Below are 24046 nucleotides of genomic sequence, written 5' to 3' on the forward strand. Positions count from 1 at the left end.
TCAAAGTAGTCGATATTTCAGAGTCTTATTAAGGTTAAGGTACTGTTAGCATGAATACACGTGATTACTAGCTGGAAGTAGAGCCTTGTGAAAACTGAGTTGCAGATTTGAAGAAATAAATAAAAGAAATAGAAGAAATAAAAAGTAAGAGAAAAGTACCTGTTATCCATCTGAGGTGATCATTTTGTGATTCAATATACTGGACGTAATTATCATAGGATATATAAATACATTAAAAAAAAAACCACATATCATGTAATATACCAGGTCTGAAAACTGTACGTTAAAAAGATGACATGTGATATGTAAAACATGTACCTTTTTTAATACGGTGCTGCTGTTTATGAAAAAGCCGTGGGAAAGGTAGTGTCAGGTCCACCCAACATATGACCGTGAACTGAACTAATTGAAGATTATGGTGGGGAGTATGCCATGCCTCTGCCAGCAGATAATCCCTCATCAGCTGCTGTCTGGACTCAGAATGAGGAGTGCATTTCATGCAGGGACTCCCCCTGTGGAGCTGCAGAAACTGAGAGGCAGCCTGTTTAATTACTAGCCCCACTACAAGCTGGTGTAGTACTGAGACTGGGGTGGGACAGCGGACTAAGGTTCTGGGAGTCCTATGGTGTGGGGGGTGGGTAAGGGAATGCCTAACCCCCTGACTGTGGAAAACACGAACAATGAGATTTTGTTTAGACTGAAGGCTCTCCAGCTTTGCCTCAGTTGCCATTGTTCCCAGACTTTTTTCTTAAGCCCTCGCAGGTTACAAATCCAGACGCATATTGAGTCATTCATGAATCTGTCAATGACGGGGTGAAGCCCGTGTACGGAATCCTGCTGGGAATTTAATGAACATGTTTTCCTTCAGGGGTACCTCTAAAAGTTAACAGACTAGCAAGAGGGAGAATGGGAGAAAGTTAATGACAGCCAAGAAATGTGAAATCTGACGCCAGTTTTGCTTTACAATCTTTTAGATTTCACGCAGCATTTTAGCGGATGTCTTGTTTGTAAGGTTGGTGGTCTGAGCACTGAAAAAAACGACTGAAGCTACCTTTAAGCCATTCAGAGGCAATTCCAGTTTATGCATAATTTATATAAAAACTGTAGTCCCATTTTCACAATCCTAAGCAAATTAACAGCTCTGCTACAAATTTATAAATATATAAAGCAGAAATGGAGTCCAGACACCAATGAGAATTGTCTCTTTGTGCAAAGCAGCCTTGTTCAACTTGAGCAACACACTCTGTGTACAAATAAGCATTTCTTAGTGAACTTTGAGCCTCCAGAGCCTCCAAGGTCAAGCATCTCAGCAGAATCACAGGCAGCCTCAAGGATCTACCCCATAGCGGGAATTCACATCCCCCTGGATGACAGTTAACATGGTTAACCCCCAAACAAAATATCTGTATTTGTTTTGTTTTGTATATGTAAGCCGGTTGTTGCTGGGACTCTCGATCAAGCAGCAGAGGATACAAAAGGGCAATGATGTGCACTGACAAAACAAAGCTGAATTCAAAATATGGTAGTGCTCTGCTGATCCGGTGGATAACGTGCGATTTGTCACGTGGCAGAACAGAAGTCTCTCTTAAACAGTTTAACTTCATTTGATTTGACAAGCAGAATCACAGTTGTGTCTTTGTCATTGCATTTGTTTCTGGAACAGCCTGACGAGCAACTGTTGAAGGCAAAACCAGAGACAGTCTGTGCAGACTCTGTGTAAGTGGTCTGAACATATCCTCTTTGTCAGCAAGTGCTCTGAAGACCAGCAAATGGTTCAGCTACTTTATGTAATCAATATTGTAACTATTTGATGTAATCGATGTTGTCTTGGTGACAGCTAAAGACAAAAGTGTGATTTTAACCACATATTTTTTTTGTTAGTTTGAAACAAAGCAGATATGAGGTCACACAGAAAACAAGTTTTTCCAAATTTAAAAAGATAAGACAGATATAAGACCATTCTTAACATTTTTGGGTGCAGCAAAGGAAAAGTACACACACTGAAACATAACTAGGGATTAACACAAAGGTGAACCATTTGCACCACTTTCTCTCTGGAAACGGTGAGAAATCCTGGACATTTCACATCATTTCCTTCCCCACATGCACTCACGGTACCTAACTCTTGCCCTGAGCGCACAGCTCTGTGAACCCGATCACCTCACCCAGTAATCCTTACTCCCTTAACTGCAGTTATATTGTCACATGAACTGCAGAGCTTGAAAAGCTGTGCATGCACAATCTGGAGAGGACACGTCACAAACAAAAGCCACACTCATGCAAAGCTAATCTCATTACCCTTGTCTCTATGCAGTATGGGGTCAGCAGGGTTGCCTTGCTTGTGCCAGCGCACCGCGCCAGGATCAAAATGATCATTAAAGTCACCTCAGTGTGAAAGGTGGTGTTTGTTTGCTATCGAGAGACCTAAGCGGCCTGGCTTGGCCGCAAAACATGTTGCTGGGCAAAAATCATTTATGAGCGCCCCGGATGGAAAAGTGCAGAGCGGCCTGTGTTTACCGTCTGTCAAGTCTGGCATTTCAGAGCTATTCATGCAACAGGTGCAACTTAAGATTCTGTGAAAGCGAGCTATTCTGAGTGATAGCTCAAATCAGCATTCAAACGGCTGCAGAGTGAGTTACTGACTGCTCAAGTGCAAGCTACAAGAAGCATGCTAAGTGCTCCACTAATGACAAACGATAACCTGGTGCTGAAATCTCTAAAATGCAAAATATGACACCCCTCCCACCCCCCAGAAAAAACAACTTCCACCCAAAATCTCGGAGCAAACTGCCAAAGGGCACAGAAGCAAGAGTAAAAATGCTCTAACTGGAATCTAAATAAGTAAAATAGCAGTGAATCCCAGTGAAAATGAGCACGTATAGAGACAGAAATAAGGTTGCTAAAGTTGCTCAGTCTGAATATAAGAGTCCAAAACTATACTGCTTCTGCTTACACAAACTTTACAGGTATCGCAGGTCGCTCACTGCATGCACCAAGGCATGCAAGTGCTCCAGCAGGAAATGCACTGCAGCCACATATACATCAGCACCTAACATATCAACAGAGCAATTAAAAAACAACAACAAAAATAACAAAAAAGCAAATAAATATTTTTGACTTCCCATAAAACAACCAGTCAACCCCTGTCGGCTGCAATAACTTGCAGAGCAACCTTCACGCACAGTAAACTGATTCAGGATCGCCATGCATGCAGACTTGTGGGGATATTGGGGACAGCAGCAGCGGATGAAACAGATGAAAAGCTTTCTTTGGGATGTGTATAATCCTGTCCTCACCAAAGCCGTCAGACCACCACGTAGATTATAACCCGGCGGATCATCACTTCTTTTTCTCTCTCTCTCTCTCTCCCTCTCTCTCTCTCGCTTCCCCCCCGGGCTATCTGTATTTAACGAAGCGCAGCGGTGACATAGATATTTCTTAAGTTTCCCTCAGAAGCAAAAGCAGTACCGAGCAGCTGCAGCAGGCTGGACTGAACACCTTAAAAGAACGGCTGTTTGTCGGTTCCCCTCCTCTCGCCTGTTGCGCTGTGGACAGTCGCTGCACATGGTGCGTTGTTGTGGTGAGTCGAAACTTTTCTTTGTTCTGCAGCACGATTGGAAGTGTCAGCCGACATTTAATAGACCCAGAAATGATTTCACCTTTTATATCAATAGAAGCTAAAACGGAGGGGGGAAAAGTGATATTGTAATATTTATAGCGTGGCTTGTATATTAGCGCCATGATTAAGGTGGCTTTTATGGTGTCAGCACTCCTGTGTAGCGCTAATAACTGGTTTGTGTTGTATTTAGTGGCGTGTTTTATTTTTGCTGTGGGTTACGTGGGATTTTTTTATTTATTTATTTATTTATTAAATTGTTTTCAAGTTTGACACATATTTAAAACTAGGCTTTGAACGCTGCTGTGGTATAAAGTTTACTTCTGTTGTGGTTCTTTAAAAAAAATTATTTCCTCTATTTGCACACAGGCGCCCATTGTTGCTAGGTGTCATGTGGTTTCAGGTTCACTGCCATGGGGAAGGGAGAAAAAACCACACACATACACACACACAAGCTTTACTTGAACTCTGATGATGATGATAAGTGAAGTTCATGCAGCACAACAGTAGTCTGGTTTCTGTGTAACAATGATGATATTAATAATAAAAATAATAATTCTCCATATGTGGAGTTATAGTTTTGTGATTTTTTTTTTTTTGGACAATATGAAGAGGGATACAGTACTGGCAAGGGACAATATTCCAAAATGCATTTCATATAAAAGAGAGACAGAGATTTATACAGGATAAAACATAATTTGCGGGAGTTTAAGGAGACTACTTGGTCATAAATCAGTAAATAAATTCATGCATATCAGAATACTTTAATAATCCCTAAGGAAATTATGTGCATAACGCAGTCACTCGAAATCTAAGTATGTGACGTATGTTCACAAGGAATCACGAGGTTAAAAAAAAAAAACACGAGTCTTGGCTTCGTCATTGTAGCTTTATCTTCATCTTGGTTTGTTTCACATCAGGTTTAGCTAGATGTTACTTGTGACCTTTGTATGAAGCTAAAAAAACAAAGTTGTGTGATTCACCAGCAGTGGAATCAATCTAATGTTATGTCTGAATAATGACTTGCCACTAATGCCTGACTGCTGGATTTTTACAGAAACAGCTGAAAACTAACGAAAACTAACATCGTTTATATCTTAAATGGCAAGTGCTGCTTTCTTCCTTTATTTACATTTGCAGAATGGCAACATCTGGAGCAACAATTTGAAAGACTCGGGGGCTGAAATAAATTCCTGCTTTGTGTCACACCCTTGTGTAGAGACCTCATCGCCATTTTTCTGCCACTGTGTCGCTCATAGATTTGTTACTATTTTAAATCTGTCATTCGACTGATCCTGAGTGAATTTGTCTTATTAATGGCCACTTTGTTACATATTTGCCCACATTTTGCACGAGTCAGCAATAACACAGCCGGCTTATTCTCGTTTTCAACCTTCATACCGCTGTCCAAATATGTCACAGGCGAGATGTTTATGTTTGTCCCTTAATGCTGCTGCACTCTACATTCTGAGTATTAATTTTAAGCCTGACTTGGAAAGCCAAGGTCACAAAAAATGTCATTGCAGACATGATTTAGTCTCAAAGTAAAAAACAGTGTGATAACTTTAAATCATAACAATTAGATATTTCTATTCTGTTCATTATTGATTATTGCTTTGGGGTTTTTTTTATATCTGCTGCATAACACTAATGATGTACAAAACAGATTCATAAGTATCCTTATGAGCAGCATAATGGATTTTTCATGTAACCCAATGCTTAGATGTTTCCTTACTGCATGGTCTAATTTTGATGCATGAGATATACAATAAGTTATCAGCATGCTCCCATCATGTCTTTTTGTTTCTCTTTATTGAAAAGTAGCTAATTAGCACAGAAAAGTGTCACGTCTAGTAAGCAAATATTAACAAAAGAATTTTAGGTTCTAATCCCTGTTGTGCTGCAGCAGACTATTAGTTGCCATCCTGCAGTGGAAAGAAGGAACAGGTGAACACTGTCAGCCAGCTGAGCCAGACAGGCCAATAAACCAGCCTCAGGACACTGCTGACTGATACAAAACTTGCCTTTAGTTTTCTCTCATTTCTAAACTCTGCTGCTACTGCACTGAACACTAAGTACAGTCTAAAAAGTGCTGTTTGTCGTGCAGTCATGGTTCAAGCTGAATAAAATACAACAATGTGCAGAAGTCATTTCCTCATTTCTTTGTGTTCTGTACAGCAGTTTATTGAAACATGCAAACATAGATGGAAGTAGAGGATATGGAGCAGAAACACTGTTCGAAAGTATAACCATATTTTCTTCTTTGACACAGTCTGAACGCGCTTAGGAAGCTTTCTTGGAATTTCTTTAAGTAGTCTTGGAGAATAGTTCTGCAGGCTTCTTGAAGGACACCCAAAGCTCTTCTTTGGATGTTGGCTGCCTTTTTGTTCTGTTCTCTGTCAAGATGATCCCACACTGCATCAATATTGTTGAGATCCTGGCTCTGTGGAGTCCAGTCCATGACTGATTGGTGTGTTGTTGTTTTTTTTTTTTGTTTTTTTTTTGTTCAGGTATGTGTTTACTGCAATGCCAACATTGTCATAGGGAAAAATTAAGTAATTTACCAACATAATTTAATCACTTTTGGACAGGATGTTTGAAATTCAGCCCCAAACCATGATACAGCCTCCACCATTTTTTACAGATTGCTATAGATACTCATTGTTGTACCTCTCTCCTGACCTTCATACCTATAGGCACAATTTGTTTTGAAAATTTCAGATTTGGATTCATCATTCTAAATGCATGTCTGTGGTTTATTTATGTTTGCCTTTTCTCTCTGTTTACCTTTGGTGGAGGGATCAGTTGTCAGATTTTTTTGTTCTATTTTATTACATGACTTTCACATACTGTTCACCTGCTCTACATAGTTTTTTAGACCTGCCACTTTGTCCTCCACTTTCCTCACTGTTTTTAAGGACACACTGCACACCATGCTGAGATGTTCAGCTAATAGCTCTTTGGGATTCACCTTGTTGGTGCAGACATGCTATTTTCTGCCTGTTTGCAGACTTAACTAATACATTACACCAAACAAATTAAATATTGTTTAAATCACTGTTTAATTTTTAAAATTAAACATATTATTTCTTTTGACAGGTTGCCAATAACAAAATATCTAAAGATGCAATTTAAAACTGGGTCTTTGGTGTCTGTTATGTGTAGATGCAATACGGGTTCATCCTTTTAGTTGGGTGCGTTTTTATGCTTGAATTAATCATACGTCAGTATTCAGTGGCTCAGCAAACAGACAAAAAATGAAACATTTGTCTGAAAATGCTCTGGTGCAAGGACTGGACTGAAAGTGAGTGAAATAGCAGCCAATGTCCAAAGAAAAACTTTGAAAGACCTGCAGAAAGCCTGGAGAATTATTGTACAAGACAGTTTCTAAAATCGTAAGAAAGTTGAAATATAAAGAAATGAGGACTGACTCGATTTGGTTATGTAAAAAATATGTTTTTAAAGTAGCATATGTTTATATGTGTCTGTGTTTGAGACTTACATGTGTATTACCTAATTCCCCAGTGAGCAAAGAATCTGTAGTCATGGCTGTGCAGTCATATGTGTGTGCACACACGTGTGTTTGTGGTACCGAGTGTGAACACATCCGCCTCCCTCCCCCATCTCTTCCTTGTAAAGCCGACGGCAAGCACACTAAGTTCATCTAAGGACAGGGAAATGCTTTTCTTTCCAGTATGAATCATTTTGGAAAAATGAGCCTCTGGACTGAATTGCCCGAGCAATTTGGCATGTTTCTCCATTCTGCTTTATTGTCTATTTTGGCTGAACTTGCAGTTCTTCATTTCACTGCCAAAAAAACTTCATGTCCTATAGAACAGGCAAAGCCAGTTTCTGAGTAAACCACAGCCTGTAAGCAAATAAAATAAATCTCTGCAAATTACTGCCATAGTTTCCTGTTTAGCTTTGAATTCCAAGGAAAAACAGTCTGCTGTGTCCGTACTGTAAATCCAGTGTCCCCCTTACACCTTTGCGTCTTCAAAGTTGTATGGGTTAAATGTCACAAAGTTGTGTTTTATAGTGTTTTTATGTGTTTAGATTAGTACTCTTTCTCTTTTAAAAGCCATTTTCTTAGCCAAATGTATCTGCTCTAATGCAGCTTGGCGAAAAGAAAAACTAAAAAAAAAACTGCAGTGCAGTGAAAAAGGAGTGGGAGTGGGACTGGGGTGAGGGGAGTAATTTTGCAGTAATCCAGCTACCCCTTATAATTGTGCTGCCCCCCCCCCAATGTAGGGAGCAGAGATGGAAGAGGGGAGTGGCCTGGTTCGAGGCTTGGGCGAACCAGCGGTAGGCTATGGCAGCTAGGATCTCGCTACCTATGTCCTCCAGCTCTAGCCTGAATTATGAAGGCCCGGGAATGGCAGCAAGCCTAATTACAATGACTGATTGCCCGTCTGTTGGCATTTCTCAGATGGTGATTGGTGTGTGTGTGTGTGTGTGTGTGTGTGTGTGTGTGTGTGTGTGTGTGTGTGTGTGTGTGTGTGTGTGTGTGTGTGTGTGTGTGTGTGTGTGTGTGTGTGTGTGTGTGTGTGTGTGTGTGTGTGTGTGTGTGTGTGAGTGAGGGGAAGGAGGAGGGACATTTCTCATTGGCTTTCCTTTTCCTTTCTTTGCATGAGAACAGCTAGAGATTCAGATCTGATTGGTTGAAGAGAAAAGAGATGTTTCACGATTTGGCGAGTCAGAGCTGGTGGGAAGCCAGAGACAGGTGATGCTGCATTGTAGCCTGTTCAACCTTTGGCGCAAACTCAATAAAAAGCGGTGTGTTACACTATGGAGGACGTATAAAAATTTATTGCCTGAAAACCTTTTTTTAAAACAAAATAAAACAACAAATCTTGATGTGAAAAATGTCTTATTTGGTTTCTAATGTAAGAAATGTTTGACCTGATAACTTTTCACATTGTACCTGTGCCATTTTCCTTCATCCATATCCCGGTTTTTTTAAATAAAACTAAAAAAGAGAGACAGAAGAAGTCTTGAATTGGCCATTTGTATGTCAGCAGAGCACTCAGAGGTGTGATGTGTGTGTTAAGTGGGAGCTAGTTTGAGTTGGTCTGCCCTGCTTTGTCCAGTGCTTTGGCTTTTATTCCTCCAGTAATGAATTGTGGAAGCCTTGGCTTCATCTCGAGTGTCTCATAGCAACTGAAAAGAGAGAGGGAAAGCTGAAAAGGCCACAGGAGATCATGTGTTCCTTTCAAAAGGGCAAGACCATCATTTGGGCATTTTTTTTTATGAAGAGGCAAAATTCAACTGGACAGTTTGTCTCATCCTCATGTGGCATTATGTGTTTTCTTATATTTGCTTTATTTTATCTTTTTTCATATGATAATTTTTTAAATGTATATTTTTGGTATTTTATGACTTTTATGAGGCTGTACATGAACATAATGGAATAGTAGATTGAACTGTATTAATAAACATAGAGATAATTAGACTTGGTGTGGTGACAAAGATCATCTTGTAAAAGATGTAGAGTTGTAATTTTGCATTAATGACAGTTATATTCACCACTTATCAATGTGAAGGTTATTTTCAATTTGCTGATTTATAATTTTGTTGATTGAATAGAAGCATCTGTTTTCTAATGTTCTTGAAGTCCACTGTAAAGTCTTAAAATATTTTCTTCACAGAGGAACTACTTAGAGTTATGAACTTACAGTATATAATTTGTTATGTAATCTAATAATGATATGAGTTTTACTGATGAAAAGTTTGTCATACTTTGATAGCAAAACGCACTTCATACAGCATACATGTACATTTTTATTAAGGGTGACTTTTTAAATGTCTTAGAACCAAATAAATGAATGTGTAAACATGTTGCATCAGCCAGAGTTGAAGCCTGGCCATGTTTGCCCTGTGACCCAGACACTACCTGTCTGCTGCTATGGTTACAAGGACAGAGCAGGTTTAGTGGCCTGACTCCAGGGATTACTTTCCCTGGTCTTAACAATCAGGCCTGTGCCCCAGTGACTTTAAAAATGGACCAGACTGCACCCTAAAAGTTAAGGGAACTCTGCAGTGTGCCCTAGTGGCTTTTAAAAGTGTCCTAAGTGCTGTGCAAGGGATTAGACCCATGCAACCTAATTGTTTTGGTGTCAGTGATTGCCCCTTTGTGATCAGCTTTACTTGCAGTGATTGAGTTCACAACGCTCACTAGATATAGCTCATAAGTGCTTGAGTTAAACACACATTTTAATGGGGTTTTTTTTTTGTCTTTTAGAGCTATTAAGAAAAACCTTCCACATATGTTGACATACTTTTTAAAACTGTTTACACATCAGAGCTTATCTGGAGATGGTGAAGAAAGAAGCAGAAGCTCAGGAACAGTTGTATTTTTTTTAATATACACAAGGTGAACACAATGACTTGAACATCAATAAAATAAAATAAAATGTTCATCTAAAAACTAGTATGTATTCTGGTTTGTCTGGCTGACCAGATTTGTGTTTCACTGACTGTTCATCATTGTGTATGTTGCCTTTGATTTAGTGATAGGTAGAAAACCCCACATGTCCGCAGAACTACCACTGAAGGTCAGCGTACATTCGCCCAGAAATTTTAGTGACTTAGCAAAATCAAAGAGGCTTCTGGTTTTTTTTTTAATCTAGTGACTTGCAGTCTTACAGGTGTCCACCAGATGCTGCAGGCAGCCTGCACTGTCCCTCACATGTTATCCAGCATAGCTGTAATATCCACTTTGGAGCAAAGATTGGAACTGTTTCCATGGTATTAGGAATAAATGTTATTTAGCTGTGCATCATAGAAAATGGGTCCCATTTTAAGCCATTAAGTATCTTTGATGATGCATCTGTTACAGAAAGTACACTGAGGCCAGTGTGATTAAAGATGTGTCTTTAATTCCAGTAGTTTAATTCAAGTTTCTGGAGAGATGATGAAAGGAAATGTTTGATATAAAACATTATATGGCTGTTATTAAGCGCTGTTTTGAAGTTTGATGATTTTTTTTCTCAGCAGCCTGGCTTTTAAATTATAGCCACGCATGCTTCGAGAGCTGTAAAGGATTTCTGCACGAGTTTTCAATATTGGTGCAATTAAAGAGTGAAAACTTCATTTTTCTGGCAGTATAGTATGCATCTTATGTAAACCCGCTTGAGTAAGAACGAAGCAGGGTCGTATCACATGTTAAGCAGTGCAACTTCACAGTTAACTTTAGGAACAAAGCCTGCCCTGCTACAAGGCATGCTGGGAAGTTTGGCTCCTGGTGAAAGTACCTGCCAGTGTCCAGAGAGTGGCTCCGAAAATCTTTGCAAGGGCTGAAAATGAAGTTTGAAAGTAGAAGTAAGAGAAGCAACAATGCAGAGTTTTCACAGCTGCAGACTCAGCCTTCTCTTAAAGGGACACGGACATGGAAGTTGGAAATGTTAAATGCACTGTGAAACGGGGCATTTTTGCAGATGGCTCATATGGTGTCGTGCCAGCATTCACAGTAACAGCAAATATCGCTTTAAATTGCTCTCCTGTAATTTGCTATGACCCTTTTTTGCAGTACAGTACAGCTTGGTTTTAGTATTAGGAAACTGAATTAATGAAGCGAAGGTTGTGTGTGAAGCACATTAGATTGTATGTTCTTGTTATATTATATATTATACATTTTTGTTTTGCTTTATTTTATTTAAAAAAATGAGCTGTCAAAGACAAGCTCCAGAGCCTTAGTCAAGGGCACTAAAATAAGTATCGCTTATGACTGAGTTAACAGACAAAGAGAGCTCAACCATTTTAATTTAAAGATCCTTCTTTATGATTTTAAGGTTGTTGCTGTTTGTTAATTTATTTCAATATTGTAAACCATATACAAAGTTCATTTAGCAAATAAAAGAAGAAAAGAAATCCTATACAAAATAAAGCTAATACATTTCAATATTGCTTCACCTGTTCTGATTCAGTTACATATCGAAAAGAAGAGGGAAGAAGTACACACTTATTTAATCCCACCCCTTTGCCATAAATTATCAGTCAATATTTAAGCAGCTTCCTTACTGATATAATCTGCAGTAATAGTAACAAACATATTTCTAATATAATTTATGCACCACATCATATCATTATGTTTTTGTGATCCCTTAACTTTGCCTGTGCACCAATACCTCCAGTTAATTGTCGAATAAGCATGAATACAATTTCCTAAACAAAGACATCGACTGAATTTCCACATGATCCCTTTCTTTATAACTCATGAAGATCATATCTTTGTAACTCTTTTTGAACTGCTTTATGTATGTTTATGTTTGTCATCTGTAATTCTTGTTTTGGAAAAGTTTACAAAGAAATTTTGCATTTTCTTTTATTCTTAAAAGTATAAGTTCCATCTCATACAATGTGATATTAAAATGTTGGATTTTCATGTACTTTTTTTTACCTATTTACCTCAAACATATGTACTATGAGCATCTAGTTAGGTAGTATAAATATTAGAGGTGAATTGCCTGTCTTTAATCGGGCATTCAATTATTAGTTTTAATTAAATTTTGCACTTGTTTGCTGATAGCTCAGGTACATTAAAATTTGCAGTTAAAGAGAAGCAGTAATGTCGATCTTTTTTTCCCTTTTTTCTTTAGTAAGTTTTGAAATTACAAAAATTGTTTGGTCATAAAAGGAGAGAGATTGTATTTGCTTCTTTTTTTTTTTCATTGCTTCTGTAGTGACTGGAAGACAGTTCAAAAAACCAAGGCTGGCTCTAGTACAATTTTGTGTTTTATGTACTGTAAGGTTTGTGAACAAGTGGGCACTCCATGTATATTTGCTCACTTTCCAGTAAAAGAGTAAAATACATGTTCTTCTCTAAAAAGAGATCCCATTGTACTCTTTCTTGCTGTTGGTATTCATGCTGGTTGTATTCCAGATCAGATCTGAACGGGCAAAGATGGATTTGAGAGATTGCAATTTGCAACCAAGAAAGAGAAACAGAGTTTTCTATTTTGCTTTTGAAGCTTCCACATGACACGAGGATGAGACGGTCTCAATAAGCAAAGCCTGGTGTAAGCTTGCTAGTCAGAAGACAGTGAGCTTTTAGGGAGGGGAGCTAAAACTTGCTTCAGACTGTGGATGTGCTGAGAGACTTTACAGGCACTGTAGGATGTTGATCGGGAATTTATTTTAACTGACCCACTCTGATGGCGCTCAAAAATAAAACGGAGGTCCTGTAATCCTACTGTAAGGTTGTGCCTTCGCTCATAGTTGTGTTCCATTTTTTCATGATTGATTTTTTTTTTTTTTTTAAATTTCATTTTAACACAGGCCTACACAATAGCACTGGCTGTCACTGCTGAATGTATTGTCTCAATCCTGGTGAGTAGTGGTGGTCAGCTTTGTTATGACGAAGCACTCAAAGCTAAGCGGTGTGGAGGTTTTTGAGCCATCATTTCATGCTCCCCATTTTGCTTTTGCACATTGTGCTGTTCGGGGTCCAGGTTGCGTATCCCTCCTGTCCCGGACGCCCCACTATTGTGAGAGTGAGCTCACTTGAAAATCCTTCAATCCTTTCGAGTGCAAGAAAATCATCGTTATTTGTATTGTCTGTAAGATTTAAAGGGTCAGCTGAGACAGCCACATGTTGAACACGCTACAGTTTTTCTCTTCACCATCATCTTCATCACCCTCGTCTTTGTTTCATAGTCGGGATTTCTGATTATTTTCCCAGATTTCCTGCCTCTTCTTTCACTGAAGTTTAGTAAATTAGTCATTTTAATCTGCCTTTCTGTAAAAAAAATCATCAGATCCGATGGATCCAGCAGATCATGTGCTGATGGCAGTAAATACACTAAGAGGGCACACATTGTATTTTCCTGTTTATGAAACTCTCACATTTCATATTTCAGCTTATAATAACACACGATTTGTTTAATCTATCATGCCTGTATCCCCTTGGTTTTATCTGCTGCTGCCCATTTCCCTTTTAAACAGATAGTTATGCCTTTCTTGTGGGTGTCAGAGATAAACTGGCCAGAATATCACACAGAGGAACCGTTATGGCTGTTACAACTAAACACATTTGACATTACATCAAAACAGAGTAAGGTACGGTATAAGTTAGCAACTTGCTATGTTAGCACAAGGTACAATGCTTTCACATGATGATGTTAACATATCCCAAATTATCTTTTTTTCCCACGATGTACCATGAATGTGCTACAGTATAAAATTGTTGGAGAAAGGACAGAAATAAAGGGATGACTTTCCTCGTATTTGAAGTTTGAATAGAGAAGAAAGCTTGATAAACCAACGTAATGTATTGTAGTAGCTCTTGGGAATGCAGTTTTATCTTGAGAAAATGTTTCCTATTGTTTACCTAAGTCCTTTCTGCTTTTGTGTAAAAAAACAAAAACAAGCATGCATTCATATCTCTCTACCACTCCATGTTGATTAGGGCCAGAAATACCTTTGTTGGCATCTAGGGTAGCAACAGGGGATCAGATAGAGGAGAGGGGGGTAAGTGCCAGGCTTTCATTCCTGGCCTCCTGGCAGCCAGAGTGCAGGCAGACAGGCTGGGCAGTTAGGCCAAAGTTAAGACAGGACTCAGACAAAAACACCTGATCACTTTAATTAGCCTGAGCCAGTGGTTCTCACACTTTTTCTGGCATGCTCCTCTTATAAACTAGAAAAGTGTACACTGCACATCCAGTTTTTATCAATCATTACCAGTAAAAAGGGTACAGTTTGTAATTTAATGGCATAATGATCAGCACAACAGCATCAGCAAAGTCTTGTTTGCTTTGTTTCCCCATTAATCATATTAATTCAGCTTCTTTTCACTCCAGATTTTTTCCCTGGTCCACTGATTTCAGTATGGCAGGTTGGCAAAGTCTTTCCTGGGGAGAAGCATAGACTGTATACAAAAATGGACTGTGATGCCACCCATTGGTTCAGTGAACAGCATTTTGCCTGTTGCTGTGTTAGTATTTTGAAACCAGACATGGGAAGTAAGAGAACTTTGACTCAGAATGACATGTAAATCACAAGGAAGGCCTACCTGAAAGCATACCTTGTTCTACTGGGTCTGTTTGGCTCTAATTTGGACCCCCATTTACAAAACTATTTTAGTAAGAAAATAAGGGGGTTTTTTATACAGCGCTGTTTAAGAATAAAATGTAAAAATTGCTTTAAATATGAAATACAGAATAATACTCGTTTGTATCTTATACTCATTTTTACTCAGCAAGAATTTCAGTGTTTGGGAAACTTAACAAGCATACTATCATGAGATAATGAACCCAATAGGTAGCTAACATTAACTCATTAGCTATCAGGCATTTTAGTTAATAAATCCCTTGACAGAAATCTTTCTTTAGGAAATTGTGCATTTCCATCTTGCTCTTGTTTTATATTCAAACAGTAGCAGCTCTCAGCACGTCCATCAGCAGCTTCAGCCCAATGTGAAGAGTTTAAAGGGTCTGTCGTTGTGTGGTATCTATCTGTCCACTGGAGAAAAGAGCCGTGGGCCTCCAGGAGGATAGGAAGCTGTCTGACTTGAGTGTTGTGATGTGCTGGTCAAGGGAAGGAGGTTACTTAAAGGATATGATGTCTTCTCAGCAGACTAGATGTCAGTAGGAGTCACCTCGACTCCCAGGGGAGAGCTGCCACCTGGATATACATTTAATGCTCTTATCCAGACACTGATAGATAACAGTCAGGATGGGTTCAAAGCAGCAACATTGAGATAATAGTGATTGAGACAGATGAAGAGGCATTTATTTGAGAATGAACTAGAACTTGAACTTGTCAGTCAGTTTCATTTGGGGCTCGATGGTTCACGTGAATGATTGACCCCTCGTTATTGGGTCAAAAGTGCAACTGTAGTTGTGTTTGAACATTTTACCTGTTAGGAACATGTGATAGTTGGCATTAAAAAAAACTAGGTTAAGCTTTTCTAAGCCTGTAATCCGTAGTTGGTATCAGATAAGTTTTGCATGCTGTACTGTACTTGTATTAGCTCTCTGGCACTATATGTGACAAACCGTGTTTTCCATAGCCAGCAAAAAGAAGCAAAAATCAGAGATTATTTGTATGTAATACTTGACCCTGGGCCACTTGCTACTCACTTGATGGACTCTCTTCGATTCCACTATTGAGTTACAAGTCTCTATATCCTCTTAGCGAGGCTCGAGGCCCCTCCTCGCTGTGTATGAACCTGGCAGGACCGGGACCGCTCGGTCCTTCTTTTCTGTGCCCCATCCCCCACCAGACATAGTGATGGCACTCAGTGCCAGAGACACCCCTCCCTCCCCTCTCTTCCCTTCACCACCACTCTTCTCTCCTCTCCGCCCTCCCTTCCCTCTCTGCCGCAGGCAGACCCAGGCATGGGATCTCCATCTGTGCACAAAGGAGCCTCCTCTATCTGCATACGCTGCACATAAAAGGGCCTTTTGTCATGAGCTCTGCACACATGACCGTCCGCCTTTCACCCCGCTGGAAAAAAAGATCACTCTCTCCAGCAATCCAACCCCACCCCCAACACCAGACTCAACCCTGTCCCCGACCCCCACCCAGTCAGGTTTTCATCTGCGGAGAGAGAGTGAGAAAGAGACAGGAGAGAGAGAGAGAGAAAGAGTGAGACAGATCTACTCCAAACTTTGTCGAATAGAGACAACCATTAGATGGAGCTGCCTCCATCACTTCTACAAAATCCCTTTTCCTCTTTTTCATTTCCCTTTTATCATGCCTGCCTTCTCTGTTTTGTTTTGTTTTTTTCAAACTTCTGGGGTCTTTGTTTGTCCTCATTGTGAGGCATGAACGTATTATAGCATCTGCCATGCTGAAATATGAATGTGCTCCCAGTTTTGCTATCTCCCTTTCTTTCTGCAGTCTCTGACATTTAAGTGGCATTAGTGGTTGGTTGTGTGCCAGGTTATCAACCCCCCCCCCCCATTAGAGAAGCACAGGCTCAATTGACAACAGTCCGAGAGCTGAGGCTTTTCAGTGCCTCTCATCTCCGTGCCTCCTGCCTTTTAACCTCTCAGTCCCACGCTGCTCTGGAGAGCCCGAGGTATTTGTAATGTGTAGAGATAATGGCAAAAAATTGTCTGCACACGTGAGATCCAAATCAAGAGATACAAGGTAGTGTTCTCTACCTTTGGGAGACAAGTGGGCTGTATGCCATTTTGGCTACTAAAGATGACACATATTGGTGCTGAGGGATATTGAGTCAGGGTGGGGACGGAGCAAAGACATAGAGGCAGGCAAATACACACTGTCAAGTGCACGAGTGCTGCCACAAAAAAGCGCTTTCCTCAGCGTTTCCTTTGAAACACACACGGCCCCGATGCCTTACTCCCGGCCAAACGTGTGTGGATTTTGGAAAGCCCTCTAGCTCATCTTGCTGTCGCTGCACACAGGCCTGTGGCGGAACGGAAGGATAAGATTGACTTCTCCCTCCATAGCCATGTCCTCCACATGACCCTCTGCCTTACTAAGTTGGTGTGAGAGGTCAGAGGCTGCCACACCATCGAATACGTGCTGTCAACACCTTTAGCTTGATGATGATTATGCTGATGGGTGGACCAGAACATGTTACACCCCATCAGTGTCAGCACAGTTTACCATAAAGAGAGCACAGAGTTTACACAGAGGGTCCCTGAATCACAGACTAGCATTGAAATCATTTTGCGCAAGTGTTTACCCTTCTAAGTGTCTGCGGTCATAATCACGAGGAACAGAGTTGCTTGTTCCCACAAAAGTATTATATAATGAGGCATAATGATTATAATGATGATAACGAGAGTAATAAAAATAAACATTGTTTTTATCACACGCTTGACGCGAAATTGAAAAAACACACAATGCGTGACACTTGTAGTCAAAATAGACAAAATAAATGTAGTGTATACTTTAAATGCTCTCTGTGCTTTTGATACAAGCCTCTGCATGAAACTAATAAACCAACTAGTTGTCAACACACAGGATTACAAATAAAATAAATTTAAGGGAAGGTTATGAAGACAAACGTTTTACACACATGTGTACATGCAATCAAATGAGCAGACTTAAATGACTTTTCACAGTAGTAAGTGGACATTTACTTTTATTGCTGGCATGTGGTCTGGTTTGCCTGAACAGTGATATATGTCTCAAACACATATTACTTTGCTCTATGTAAAAAAAATAAATATTAATAATATTTTGCATGAATCAGAAGAGCCACTGAATTTGCATAAATAGCCCACAGAGTATAACATCTGTTTATGCAACTGTCCTATAAATCACTGCTTTTCTCCCACATAGATAAACGCCATTCAATGCAGTTTTACTCATCAGTAACCCAAGTGTGATTTCTCTAATCAGTGATTTTTTTTTTGTCCTTCTTTTTTTAATCCATGACATCAATATCAGCGCTGTTTCCCCTTTTTCAAGGTTGCCAAACAACAGATATCAAAGTGGTAAATATCTAGAATATTTCAAATATTTACTTTTTGTGCTCGAGTAACTCTGTTTTGTCACTAAGCTTACTTTACTGTAGTAATCATAAGAGGGAAAGTGCTGCAAAGTGATTCGGAAGCTGAAAGGTGTGTGATGTCGTGTTGGAAAAGGTACCAGAAAAAAAAAAAAGCACACGTATTGTTAAATGTTATTAGTTACATGTTTTGCTGTTCTCAGTGGAGCAAGGATGCTAGACAGATTGTGTAAGACAACAAAACAGTGCGCACAAAGTGTTTGTTGAGGCAGCGAACCGCTGAGTGCGTATGGCTCTGCTGTGTTGGACTCCTTGCAGCCCTGCGGCACAGAAACAGCCGTTGTGACGTGGCCCCTGAAATGCCAGGGCTGTGCACTCCTGGCGTAGTGATTAGGGAGAACAAAACAAAATGGCCAAGGTTTTTTTGTTGTTGTTTTTTTTAAGTAGGAATTAATAACCTGCATGAGAAAACTGGAAGGAAGAGTAGAAGTATGCAGAGACCTGATAGTTAAGTGGACAGAAAAGGAGAATTTACTTTATGTGTCACTGATTATTGAAATTTGTCTCAGTACATTATTTAGTGCTGCAGATCAGTATTTTTACATTGTTGTTTAACTAGATAATACCCATTTTGTGCATGTCTAAAAATGATTGGTTACTACATTGCGATCTCTGCTATAATGACAAAAATGACACAGGTATTATACTCAGTCAAAAATATTTTTTAATTGAATATTTTTACATTGTTACACTCATTCAAACCCTGCTTGTGCTCGTTTCCACCATAAGGCAGTTTTGTTACATTCACACTTTAAATGCAGATCTTCAGACCTACACAGTACGAAGTAATGCAACATTGCATTCGTGTTGGATTTTGAGCTTTTAATATATCAGTACTAAAACAGTAGGTGAAATAATTAACTCACGCATTATACATTTTAATTTTTTTTTAAAAAAGTGCTGTGCTGACCCCTTAATGCTGCCCCACTTTAGTGTGGAAATCCTTCTTTTTTTTATAGCATGTATCACCTTAACATGCTACATTTGATAATTAACGTCTCGTTGGGATCATAGTTTAAAATTCTGTATTTTTATTAGAGGAAAAAAGTATTAATTGATATTAATGAGGCTGAAGGTCGATGTTGATTTCTTGCCTAGGCTGCCCTTGCTCATTGCTGCCTTTTTGAAAACGGCCCTGATCCAGGACAATATGTCTGGTTGTTGAAGGGCTGCCAGAAGTAGTTGTTAGTTACAGTTAGGGCGCGTCCCTCTTAGGATAGGTTGTCCACTCTGAGGTCTGATATCGAATAGGTCCATAATTTCCAGCTTGTTCCCAGGAGAAGCTCTCCTTTGCTCTTTTCTCTCTGTGTCTCTCTTCCTCCTCTCCTTCTTTCAGAATCCTGTGAGAAACAGCAAGGTGAGTTCATTCCTGCTTTTGAAAAAGTCTTTATTCCTGTTTTTTCTTCTTCTTTTTTTTTTTGCTAAGACGAATCGTTTCTTTGTGCATGTGGCATATCTACAAATTCTGTTTCTTCGCAATATGTCTCAGAAATATTTTGAAATTCAAGATTTATTGCGGTACTTTTGAATTGTTCTCATGAAAGCACCAGATCAAATGCCTGCTGAGCTATGTGGCAGATGAAGGGGGGGGGGAATCAGTGCTCTGTTTTTGTGCTTTCATATCAGCACAACATTTCAGGTAAAGCTGATTAAACAGAAATCAAATACATTAAAATTAAATTAATATTTTTATTTATATAAAACTATTTATTAGGAATGAAGTGTTTAAGTACACCATGTTTAACAATCTAATACTAGTGTAAAAAAATGATTTATACACACACAATGAAGTGTATTATTTAAACCCAAAACAGATTTCTAACAGTTTTTCTCTTACTTTTTAATTTAGTGACATGTTCATGTTAAATAAATCAACTTGTGTGCGCCATGACTGAATATCAGTTCTTTATTATTTGTATAACAAAAGGCTGGATGAGCTGCCTTTTGTAAAGCATATTTTTCCACAGTTCATATTAACATTTTAATGTGGATTTTTACTCAGTGAACAAAAAATGCATTTCTGGAAAAGTTTTTTGTTTTTTTCCCCTGAATAAATCGTGACAGTAATTTACACCAAATCCATAAAGTTCAGGCATTATTAAACATTTCCTAAAATTAAATTAGTATCCCTGGCATTTTTTGGTTTTTAGGCAGTGTGTTCCTTTAACGAAGCTAATATATAAAATAGTCAACATTTATGATAAAATTATTAACTTTAACTATTAATTAATCATTTATTTATTTATGTCTTTTTGGGTTTCTGTAATAAGCGGGCGGCATTTTAAGGAAACAAACAAAAGTCCATTCTGTTTATATTCTATAATATTTTGCACACATGCTTTTATATATGTCACAGTCCATTTCAAATATTGGTGGATAATGTGTTATCAATTAAGTGCTCAGTCAAGAGTTTTGCATGTGAAGATAACTTGTGGATAAACTTGAACTTGATATTTTTGGGAACTCATTGCTGGAAAAATATCCTTAATCCTGATAAAACGATATTCCCAAGGTGTTTTATTGCATAAAATTCTCCAAAGGATCTGATTGCTAGCAGACATTTCCAAAATGATATAGCTGAATTATGTTTCATTATAACTTATTATCGGCTCGCTTTTGCAGGAAATGCAAGGTTAGGTAAGCTCAGCTGTGCAGCATGCTTTCACCTCTGTACTAATATCAAAGTATACGTTGAAGGGAGTCACAGAAACAGATCCTGAACAAGCTGCTTTTTTCTTATCGGTTGCAATCACCAATATTACAATTCTTTTTTTCTTGTATTAGAAAAATCATTACTGCGCATGTCTTCTGTCCACCATTTCATTGCACATGCAACCATTTTATGAGCTTCAACATAAAACAGTCTTTTAGGTCAGAGGCCTTGAAAACATGCTTGAATTGACAATGTTTACTTAGTAAGGAGTACTTATTGGAAATACCGGTACACGGATGAAGCACAGCCTGCTAAAGTAAAGTTAAAAACTCTTTTGACCGGGGTGTGTTAACATTGCAAATCCTGTGCAGTGATAGCATTCAGTCGTTTCTTCAGGTTTTTCCACATAGCAATAATTCTGTTTGAGCTGTGCTGCACCTTGCAAGGTTAGCCTGCATTCCCTGTCTGTGCATGCATGCGTATAAATGTCAAACAGGCGGAGAAAGTGGTGGTCACAGTCGGCTGCCTAAGGTGACTGGTGGGGGTCAAAGGTCAGGCTGTGTTAATACGACGTGATGTGCTGCCCCGGGACCTCGGTCCCATGAGGGATAACCCCCTAATCAGCATTAGTTAATGTGTTAGTAATCTTTACCTTCTTAAAGCAAACAACAGTGGAACATTCAATGAGCTCGCTTGGCCTCCCATGTAACGCTTTTGACCCAGGGGTCATGGCCTTTGTTCCCTCCTCGATGGGGAGTGCCCTCAAAGGTCCTGGGTGTAATAGAGAAGTTGTTTAGACACGTGCAGGGTTTAAGCTCGACCACCTCATGGACTCTTCTCCTGGAGAGTATACTCTCCCCTCATACAGAAGGGATACTTTGTGGTTAGCTTTTATCCCCTTCAATAAGTCCATTAGAATAACCTGTTTTTATGTGCCGCATGTCATATCTAAGTGTCGACGTTGTAGTGGTTGCTGACCAAGCACACAGCCATCCCTTACCCCCACCCCCCAACACACACACACACACACACACACAAACCCCTACTCCCACCTGCTAATGCCTCCTCGATGTTTCTAAGTGCAAATATTGTTTGTCTTTGTGGATTCCCTGCCCAGTGAAATTCCATATCGCTCTTGCTGTGCTCATTGTTTTATTGTTTCATGTAGCACTAGGACGAACGCTCATCCAGTCCACCATTTAAATTCTATAATGCAATGTTTACCCTAACAAATGCCTGCAGATGTCTTTTAAAACACTTTAACGTGCCTTCTTCTGAATGCAATCAGCGCCCGTCAGCAGACAGTTTGTTTAAGCCACAAAAAATGTGTCTTATTTATAAAGGCGTTAGACGTATGCGCTGCATTTCTATTGCTATGCTATTTTTATATTTTAACCGCTTCAAAACTGTTTTTTTCTCTGTCGTAAAATAGTGTTCCCAACTCGATTCATTACATCAAACCTTGATGAAACAGAGAAGCATAATCATATGTTAAAATTATTAGTTGTAAAATAATTGTCAGGCAGAGGCTATAACATGGCGCCGTCTGCCATTTTGTTTCTCATTGCAATATCAATTGGCCTGATCGACTGACTTTGTATCACACAGCTGCAGCAGCCTAGTACTCCAGAAGAAAAGCTGTGGCTTTTCCCTGCCTTTTCTCCCTCCCGGATGTCAGTTAAAGTGCGGCTGCATCGTGTGTTATTGTTAGTGCTTCATCTAACGTTAGTCGTTTTTGATCATTTAATCTGGAAAAAAAAGCAAGATGTTGGCAGTAGTAAGAACTGCTTTGTGCGTTTTGTTTTTTAAACGGAAACTGATTTTATACAGCCGCCTTAAATAGTCTGTATTTGCTTCTAAAGTCCGACAAATCATGACTCCACAATTAAGATGTGACAGGTAATTACAACACGCAACAGAGGCACAATGTAGCGGCAATGTAGACACGCAACACAGCGGCAAGAGCTGGCAGCAGTCCCAAAGCCAAAACTGTATCCTCAAATGAACTTTATGTCATGCAAAGTACAGTATGCACACTAAGCATAAATTCACAGAGCATGCTTCCCTAAAACTAAAGACTAATACTCCTTGGAGTTCTAACATATGCTTTTTTTTTTTTTTTTTTCACAAGCTATTCCCCCAAAATCTTAACATATACCCAAGACATCTTTATACATTGAAGCCATAATGAAGTCATGAGTTTCTCAATTGGTTAAAACGCATGGCGAGATGTGACGTATAACTTGAACTCCTTCTAATAGGATTCTATAGCTCCTGCCAAAGTGCATGACTGAACTGAGCTAGTATCTCATTTAGGGAAAGGAAGAAAAAAGAAAGAAAGCGAACAAATACCTTGCAGTGCAAAGCGGCCTTTTCCTGCACTTTGTTAGTTTAAATAATACTGGCATTTTCCCCTCTCTCTTTAATTGTCTTTGGCCGTATGTGTTTCTACTAAAAACCCGTCTAGCAAAGAGGAGTGCGCGGAGAGAGGAGAAGAGTTTTTTTGTGCAATCCAGCCTGTGCTGCTGTAAGGAAGAGAGAGCCGGCGAGGAACGGGGTGGTGGCCGTGCAGTGAAAGCAGCCCTCACAAGCTGTGCAGCCTGAAGCAGTAGCAGCCATGTTAAACAAGTCTCCGTGAGCTCGAGCCCCGCTTTTGTATTTGTGCTCTCTAAAGCCGACAGAAAGTTTTCACAGAGTAAAACGTAAGAAAAAGTTTAACCCCCACCTTATTTTTTTCCTCTCTGTCTCCCTCTTTCTCTCTTTCTCATTGTCTCTTGCTAGGCATGAAGTCCCCTCTTTAATTCTCAGCAGTTTATAAAGCAGAAATGAATTTTTTTTTTTAAAAAAAAGAGAAAAAAATAGCTCCTCAGTAATAAATACACTTTACATATCTCCTTCCTCCTTTTCTTCCCTTATAGAGCTCCTGGTTCAAGGCCGAGGGGGGAAAAAAGTTAAAGCCACGAGGTCTGCCTTTTGCAGTTTTTTAGAACCAGAGCCAAAAGAGGCAGGAAGTTGTTGTACAATAGCGTTACAGTAATCTGCCTCAAATGGAAAAAGCCAAATGCTGATCGCGGAGTGGAGAAGGTGGCAGAACAGACAGAAAGAGGGAGGGAGGGACAGGCTGGGAGAGAAAGAGCTCTAGCGTGTGAGAAGCAAAGCATAATCAATGCAATCTAAGATGGTGGAAACAGCCCTGCTGTTTAGTAGGGTCCCCCCCCCCCCCCCCCCCCCTTTCTCCTCTCCTCTCCTAGTTCCCTCTGAGGCTCACTTACGCTTCATGTAAATCTGTGCA

General features: G+C 39.5%; 1 protein-coding gene and 1 long non-coding RNA gene across 4 annotated transcripts in view; one reads left to right on the forward strand and one right to left on the reverse strand.

Annotated features, from left to right (window-relative positions):
- The first annotated feature begins 3358 nt into the window (after positions 1 to 3358).
- The window catches only part of pparab (peroxisome proliferator-activated receptor alpha b), an 82871-nt gene continuing 62183 nt past the window's right edge, over positions 3359 to 24046 (forward strand). For both annotated transcript variants that reach the window (XM_063479278.1, XM_063479280.1), the window contains exon 1: positions 3359 to 3580. The gene's annotated coding sequence lies outside the window, so the exon portion shown is untranslated. The remainder of the gene's footprint in view (positions 3581 to 24046) is intronic.
- Positions 18753 to 23866, reverse strand: LOC134632321 (uncharacterized). 2 transcript variants are annotated; one of them, XR_010094493.1, is made up of 3 exons: positions 23480 to 23866; positions 21407 to 21525; positions 18753 to 19441 (listed from the first exon to the last, which is right to left on the reverse strand). It is a non-coding gene; the product is annotated as an uncharacterized LOC134632321 (long non-coding RNA). The 2 variants fall into 2 exon arrangements; XR_010094494.1 differs by lacking the exon at positions 23480 to 23866 and adding an exon at positions 23107 to 23392.

Source organism: Pelmatolapia mariae, linkage group LG7 (genome assembly GCF_036321145.2).
Source record: "Pelmatolapia mariae isolate MD_Pm_ZW linkage group LG7, Pm_UMD_F_2, whole genome shotgun sequence".
Lineage (NCBI taxonomy): Eukaryota > Metazoa > Chordata > Actinopteri > Cichliformes > Cichlidae > Pelmatolapia > Pelmatolapia mariae.